Below are 8,659 nucleotides of genomic sequence, written 5' to 3' on the forward strand. Positions count from 1 at the left end.
TTATGCTAAAAGTAGAAAGGCTAAGATAGCTATTTTGACTTACTAGCCACTACTTGTACTTTTGTACAAAACGGCATATTTCAGTACTAACAAACTTAACAAAAATCTTTCTAGTTTGATTGTTTCTCTCTTGCAAGATTTTCAAGATGTATTTTCCGAAGAGATTCTCGATGGACTACCACCTCTAAGTGGAATTAAACATCAAATCGACTTCATTTCAGGAACTACAATTCTGAACCAACCTTGTTACTGAAGAAACCCAGAGGAGACTAAAGAGTTACAACGACAAATTCACAAGCTTATAGAAAAAGGTTATGTGTGAGAAAGTTTAAGTCCATGTGTCGTGCCTAGTCTATTAGTTCCAAAGAAGGATAAAACTTGGTGGACGTGTATTGATTGTCGCATTGTAATCACGGTAAAGTATCGACATCCTATCCCTCGATTAGATGACATGCTAGATGAACTACATGGGTCAAGCATTTTTACCAAAATTGATCTTAAAAGTGGATATCACCAAATTCGAATGCAAGAAGTGATGAATGGATAATTGCTTTCAAGACCGAAAACGGTTTGTATGAATGGTTGGTAATGTCGTTTGGCTTAACCAATGTGCCCAACACATTTATGAGACTTATGAATCATGTTTTGCGAGTGTTCATTGGTAGGTTTTGTGTAGTTTACTTTGATGATATATTAATTTACAATACGTGTTTAGAAGAGCATGTTAATCATTTGAAGCTCATTTTGGAAGTGCTGTGAAAAGAAAATTTGTTTGTGAATTTTAAGAAATGTTCTTTTTGTACTGATAAGTTTATGTTTTTAGGTTTTGTCATGACTTCAAAAGGAATTGAAGTAGATGAAGAAAAGGTCCATGCAATTAAGGATCGACCAACACCCATGAGCGTAAGTAATGTTAGAAGCTTCAATGGACTTGCTAGCTTCTTCCGTAGGTTTGTTAAAGATTTTAATAGCATGGCTACTCCTTTAACTGAAATCATTAAGAAAACTATGGCATTTAAGTAGGAAGATGCACAAGAAAAGGCTTTTAATTTTCTTAAGGAAACGTTGATTAATACGACATTGCTTGCATTACCTAATTTTGCTAAAACCTTTGAAATAGAGTGTGATGCATCAGGAATAGATATTGGAGCAATTTTGATGCAAGAAGCACGACCAATAGCATACTTTAGTGAGAAGTTGGGTGGAGCCACATTGAACTATCCTACATACGATAAAGAATTATATGCTTTGGTTAGAGCATTAGAGACTTGGCAACATTATCTTTGGCCAAAGGAATTTGTGATCCATCACAAACTCAACAAGCGACATGCCAGGTGGGTATAATTTATTGAAACTTTTCCTTATGTCATTAAATACAACCAAGGGAAGGAAAATGTAGTTGTTGATGCATTATCTTGACGATATTAATTGCTTACTACTTTGGATGCTAAATTGCTTGGATTTGAGCACATAAAAGACTTGTATAGATATGACTTTGAATTTGGAAATGTCTTTACAGCTTGTGAAAAAGAAGTTTTTGGTAAGTTTTTTAGGCATGAGGGATTACTCTTTTGATAAAATAAGCTTTGTATAACAAGGAGTTCAGTTCGAGAGCTACTTGTGAAAGAAGCTTATAGAGGAGGCCTAATGGGACATTTTAGAGTTGCAAAACTCTAGATGTATTGCATGAACATATTTTTGGCCACAAATGCGATGAGACGTCGATCATTTTTGTCAAAATTGTATAATTTTCAAAAGGATAAATTACGAGTAAAACCCCATGGTTTTTACACCCCTTTACCTATACCTATGGAATCGTGGATAGATATTTCAATGGATTTCGTGTTAGGATTACCAAGGTCTAGTAGTGGGAAAGAATCTATTTTTGTTATGGTGAACCTTTTTCTAAAATGACTCATTTTATACCTTGTCGAAAACTGATGATACTAAGTATATTGCTAATTTGTTTTTTAAGAAAATTGTCAGATTACATGGAATTCTAAAAAGCATTGTGTCTGATTGAGATACGAAGCTTTTGAGCTACTTTTGGAAGACCTTATGGAGTAAGTTAGGCACTAAATTGTTGTTCTCCACTACTTGTCATCCTTGACAAACCGAAGTTGTCAATCACACATTGTCAACACTACTTCGAGCTATCATTTAATGAAATTTAAAGAAGTGGGAGGAGTGTTTACCACATATTGAATTTGCATACAACCGAAGTGTTCATTCTGCAACTATATTTTCTTCTTTTGAGATAGTGTATGGTTTCAATCCTTTTACACATTTGGATTTAATTCTTTTACCTTCTAATGAATTGGTCAATTTAGATGGAAAAAGAAAGGTTGAATTTGTTCGACAACTTCATAAGAAGGTTCGAGATAACATTGAAAAGAGGATGGAGCAGTATGTAGAATATGCTAATAAGGGTCAAAAGAAAGTTGTATTCGAACCGAGAGATTTGGTTTAGGTACATCTACAAAAGGAATCGTTTCTTGCCCAATGGAGATCTAAACTCCCTCAAGAGGAGATGACCCTTTTCCAGTCATGGAGAAAATTAACGATAACTCTTACAAGATAGATCTCGTAGGTGAGTACAATGTAAGTGCTAGTTTTAATGTTTCTGATTTATCTTCATTTTATGTAGATTCTGATTTGAGGAAAAATCCTTTCGAAGAGGGAGAGGATGATGTGAGCATGGGTTTGAAATTAGGACCAAATGTGAAGGATCCATCACTTGGAGATGAATTACATGTACCTATACGACTAATTAAGTGGGCAAAGGCCAGAAAGCTTAAGGAGACACTCAGTGTTCTCATACAAGTCGTTTCGGCTAAGTTGGAAAAATTCACAATGCATTCAAGACTTAATATGGAACATCAGCTTTGCGACACTTTCTTTATTGCTCAATAAGCGTTTCTTATTCATATCTTAAATAAAGTTTATTTTCATTTTAAATAAAGAACTTGTGGTTTTTCTATTCTATTTTATGTTTGTTTTATTTCATTATTTTTGTTGCACTCATAATATTTTAGTTTATGCATATTGAATGAATGAAATGTGAAATGAGTCCTATTTATATTGTTTTGCAAGTACCTTTGTTCACCATACACCTTCCATGAAGACATTTCATCTCCCATTCAAAATTCAAATATTTAAGGATTCAAGCATTCATGCACAAAATTAATGGAGGGAGAAATAGGGATTCAAGCATTATTGGTCAAATTTAAAGGATGGAATACCAAAAGGTTCACAACTATGCATCTTAAGTGACCATTCGGTTAACCAAAGTCCCTTTAATTTCCACCATTCAAGTTCGAGTTGAACATGAAATTTGTAAAACAAGTGAGTTTTCAGCAACCTATAAACATTGGAGAGATTTTGTTTTAATGCATTTATGCACATCAAGTAACCATTTAGTAACTCCCTAGGAAATTCTCTTCCACCGTACTAAAAAGGGGCTGAATGTGACTTTTGAAGTTCTTCCTTGCTTATTAAGTCTACATTTAAGGTTGGGAGTTATGTGACTTTTTGTGTACTACATGCATTCTTGCATTCATGCATAATTAAGGCCTTAAAATTCATAGACAGGTTGACTATTCATATACCTAGAATATTTTATAAATAGCTACTCATTTTTTAATTTGATGGTTGATCAATGAATATACATTTTGTGAGATATTCTCTTGAGTTTTTAAGAACATACAGACTGAACTTTTCAAGGTTTTTACCCTATGGAGTTCTTCATTCGTTTCCTATACCTTTGGTTCTTATTTCTTTATAAACAATGGGTCAGAGTTTGTTCAAATATAATTCATGTTTTCAATTATTTGTCTTATACAAAATGGGTCACGTTTAATAATGTTGGTTCTTTTTTCGTACAAGTCATTGATTCAAGTTTCCTATCTTAATTTGTTACTTATCAAGTACCTGTTTAAAAATAGTCAGGCATCTGAGTGACTTGTAATTCTAAAATAATTACGAGCTCGCATCAACTGGGTGTAAGACTCATTCCCCTCGACAAATTAAGAACCATTTTCCTACTTAACCTTTTGGTTAGTGGATCAGCCAGGCTTCTTTTAGACCTCATTAAATCAAGTACTCCATTTTCCCATAAAGGAATCTTTGAAAGTAAATTCCTAATCCACTCGGCCTATTGCCCTATTCAGTTAAGAGTTATAAACTCTGATTCCATCATGGAGCGAGCAATACACGTTTGTTTAGAAGACTTCCTAGAAATAATTGTTCCACCAAAAGAAAAGACATACCCACTTGCAGAGTTAACTTTAGCAGTTGTCGAGTTTCCATCACAACATCCCTCTAAGATTGCAGGGTATCCAAAAATTTCCAACTTCCAAGTTATTGTACTTTAATTGCACTCAGGACCATTTGGGGAAATCTCAACCTTGGTAATTAGAATAGTAAATTACGGAGCATGTCAGTCCCCACTTACTATGTTGATGCCGTCATCGACATGAAGTTGCACTTTTAGTAACCTTGTTGCATCAAGTTGACATTTTAGTCTCAAGTTCACCTTGGGCCTTCAAGGCCTAAGGTATGATCCATTCAATGTGCATCAGACATACACTCGACCTTGATCTCATCTCAATCGTTGGTGTAGTCTTATCTATGCCCATTTCTCCACCAAACACTCAGACTCAATGAAACAACACATAATTATCATGTTACAAATTTGAGGAACCCTTAATGGTATTACCCTTTGTTGTCTGAACATTACCATGTCTTTAATACTAAAAAAACATCCCTTTGGATGTGGCACTATTCCCACTCTTGCGGTATCTTGTTTGATGCGTCCCTCTTGATATGGTTTAAACTAATCGTCCCTTTTGACACCAACACAAAAGTTCTCAACATGGGAAGTTCAGACACATTAGCCATCCTCAACTTAGGCCCTCTCAGCCCCTCCATGTTCACTGTTGATCTCAATCTCATTTTCAGACATTAATGCTGATTCACATAAACTTTGGTTCGCCACTCCATTCTTCACGCAATCTTAGAGGTTGCTTGAACAAGACATCCCCCACTAGTTCTCTTATTCAAGCTCTCAAACTCGATAATCCTCAAGTCTAGTTTGGTTAAAAACTCACTGATGCTTAGACTAGCTCCATAAAACTCATGCATTATTAGCTTATCATGGATAAGGGCATCGTAAGCCTTGTCCCAAACACACGGATCCATCGATTCTCTCATAGTCCTCCGAACAACTCAGACTCAAGGGTCCTCCGACCCATCTCGACTCAATCTAGGCAGGCCTTCCAAGCCTATCTTGATCATAATGGCCCACTGACCAACACAGATGGAGCTTGCAATCATTCCACCGCTACTTACGCACACTGTAAACTAAAATATATATAGGATTTTTTCTATATAATTCATCACTTTTTTATTTAAATTTTTTGTTAAAACCAAGTAATTGTTTAATAAATTAATAAAATATGCAAAAATATGAAATTAGGACATATAAATTATTAAAATGTGATTTTATACTTTATTATATAGTTTTCATGCATAAAATGGCCAATTTTATATTAATTTGAACATATTATATTTTTAAGCTATAAAGTGGGCTATGCATGATTAAATTAAATAATAAAATATAAAGTTATATTTAATAATTTATTTTTAATATGTCATTAATAAATTGGGTTTTAATTAATTAAGTAAATTGCTTAATTAAAGTGGTTAAATTATATTATTTGGTCCTCTAAACTATCTACTATTTTTGGACAGGCCTGAGAGTTTTATTCTAATTACAAAACCATCCAAATTGGGGACCAAGTCAACCCAATTTTCGGCTGCACATGGATGTCATAAACCATTTTTTGGTTTAATTATACAAAGTCCTTGAAGAGTTAAAGAAATGAAAGATTTTCTCAAATATTTGCTGATGATTGAGTGTTAGTCCTGAGTTGTTATGGCACTCAAATTGCTCATTTCTCACTTTTTCAATCATCCCTCATCCCATCATCTCTCACTCGTTCATCATTATCTCAACTCTTTTAGCTATCTTTCCCTTTCATCATCCTTGCATAAGGATTTTAGCAATTAAGCCTCTTAAAGAACCCTTCGTTGGCCATCTTGGAGAGCCATTAGTAAAGGAGCAACGCAAAGAAGCGAAGGAGCCTCGTCAGTCAGAGTCTTAGGTGGCAACCACTCTGAATTGGGTTTAATCTTTCTTTTCTTTAAATTTAATTTAAAGATGTTTGCTATGTGTTCTTTTTTATTTTTTACATTAATGATAGCTTAATTTTATTTAAGCTAGGATGATTATTTTGATTAAATAAAATTTATTTGATTCATGCTTATAATGCTTGTGCCTCAATCGATCATGTTTTCAATTAAAATCAAGTCTGTATTTCATTTATACGTGATTGAAATGCACTTGAATTAGCTGAGCGATCCTAACCAAACGATGGCTAATGGATGCATAATTGAAATGAGCATGCTCAATTTAGATTCTAACCCGATTGAATTGTAGGTTGCATAACAACTCTAACCAAGCTCTGTTATCTGCATAGTTTTTAGATTTTTGTGATTAAATTGTTTCTAACGTAACACGTCCCTATTACCTCACACGAATGCTAAGAAACCCTTAGTAAATAAGGATCAGTAAAATGCATATTTGCTAAGTAAATAATTCCGAAAGGACCTAATGTGGTTTCAAAACTCAAGAACGATCGAGTTGCCATGGAATGTTATTCTGAATGTTATTAAGCATGTTGATAATAAATTGTGTTTAATTAAAGTAATTGTCCTAGTTGATTTATGTTATAATTGTTGCAAATTGTGTTTAATTTTGTTAATATTTATTTCATTCACATAGTTTGCATACTTAGGATAATTTGCATTAGGGATCATTGCATTTAGTTTATTATATTTTTATCACCACTTCTCAACTATATTGTGTTTTTAGTTACCAAATTGTTAATATGATTTTACAAAGTAAGTGACTTAGCACAAATACAATCCCTCTAGAGACGATAACTCGATACTTACTTATTACTTGATAACGAATGTGTACACTTGCACAAAACCCTAGTGTTACAAGTTTGTGGCGTCGTTGTTGGGGATTGTCAACTATTGCCATAGTCATTTTTTGGTGAAATTATTTATTTTCAATTTAATTTATTTCTAACATTACTAACTTATTCTTATTATTTTTTGTGATTTTCTATTCAGGTCTTTGTGAGCATAGATTGAATTATCGATTTACTCCCTGTAGACCCTAAAATTGAGTGGACTTTCAGACAAAGAAGACGTGAACAAACAGCTCAAAGACAAGTCAAGATGGACCTTGGAAATCAGAATCAAGACTAAGGTAATGAGCCAATACTGTACGAAATCCTATCCTTATTGCCGATGATAGGGATCGATGCATCAGACAATATATTGTGCCACTTTTTAGTGAGTTAAACCTTGGAATTAGAAGGTCGGATATTGAGGCAACCCAGTTTGAATTGAAACCAGTGATGTTTCAAACGCTACAAACGGTGGGCCAATTTAGTGGTATGCCCATGAAAGATCCACATCTCCACCTTCAATTATTTATGAAGGTGAGTGATTCATTCAAGATAGCCGGTGTGACTAAAGACGCACTGAGGTTGAAGTTGTTTCCATACTCATTGCGAGATCTAGCACGAGCATGGCTCAATTCATTGCCACCAAGTTCTAGATCTACATGGCAAGAATTAACTGAGAGATTTATGGTTAAGTATTTCCCACCTAGCAAAAACGCTAAGTTAAGGAACGAGATCACAACTTTCAAAAAACTGGATGACGAGTCTTTGTATGAGGCTTAGGAGCGATTCAAGGAGTTACTTCGTAAGTGTCCTCATCATGGGATTCCTCATTGTATCCAGTTGGAGACATTCTATAATGGTCTCAATGCACATACAAGATTGATGGTATATGCTTCCGCGAATGGTGCAATTTTTTCTAAGTCTCAAAATGAGGCTTATGAGATCATCGAGAGGATCATGAGTAATAACTATCAATGGCCAATAAATCGAACAGGTTCAGGAAGACGCGTAGCCGGAGTTCATGAAGTTGACTCCCTCACTTCGTTATCAGCTTAGGTATCGTCTATTTCCTCTATGTTGAAATAGTTAACCGTTAATAGTACTAATAATTTTGTAGCTCAGCCACCAAGTCCATTTGAAATGGTTTCCTATGTGTACTGTGGGGAAGGTCATTCTTTTGAGAATTGTCCATCAAATCCCGAGTCAGTGTACTATGTGGGGAACCAATATCAAAATAGGAGTGGACAAGGACTCCAGTCCAACTTCTACAATCCTTCATGGTGTAATCATCTGAACTTTTCTTGGAGCAACCAAGGAAATGAACCGAACAATAACTTATTACAGCAAAGACCCAACCAATCTAAAAGGTTTAATCAGCAAGCTCCAAAACCACCTCAGGCTGAGGCATCAAAAAGTTTGGAGAAGTTGTTGAAAGCGTACATGGCAAAGAATGACGCTTTGCTCCAAAGCCAAGCAGCAACACTCAAAAATTTGGAAAACCAAATGGATCAGTTAGCTACGAAGCTTCAGAATAGACAGTAAGGAACCTTGCTGAGCAATACTGAGAATCCAAGGAATTTGGGTAAAGAACATATCAAGGTAGTGGCATTGTGAAGTGG

At 34.8% G+C, this 8,659-nt stretch overlaps 1 non-coding gene across 1 annotated transcript; it reads right to left on the reverse strand.

Moving 5' to 3' along the window:
* Window positions 1-7,757: 7,757 nt before the first annotated feature.
* On the reverse strand, window positions 7,758-7,864 carry LOC121222737 (small nucleolar RNA R71). Its single transcript, XR_005920107.1, has one exon. It is a non-coding gene; the product is annotated as a small nucleolar RNA R71 (small nucleolar RNA).
* Window positions 7,865-8,659: the final 795 nt, after the last annotated feature.

The sequence above is a fragment of the Gossypium hirsutum genome, chromosome D10 (genome assembly GCF_007990345.1).
Source record: "Gossypium hirsutum isolate 1008001.06 chromosome D10, Gossypium_hirsutum_v2.1, whole genome shotgun sequence".
In the NCBI taxonomy this organism is placed as follows: Eukaryota; Viridiplantae; Streptophyta; class Magnoliopsida; order Malvales; family Malvaceae; genus Gossypium; species Gossypium hirsutum.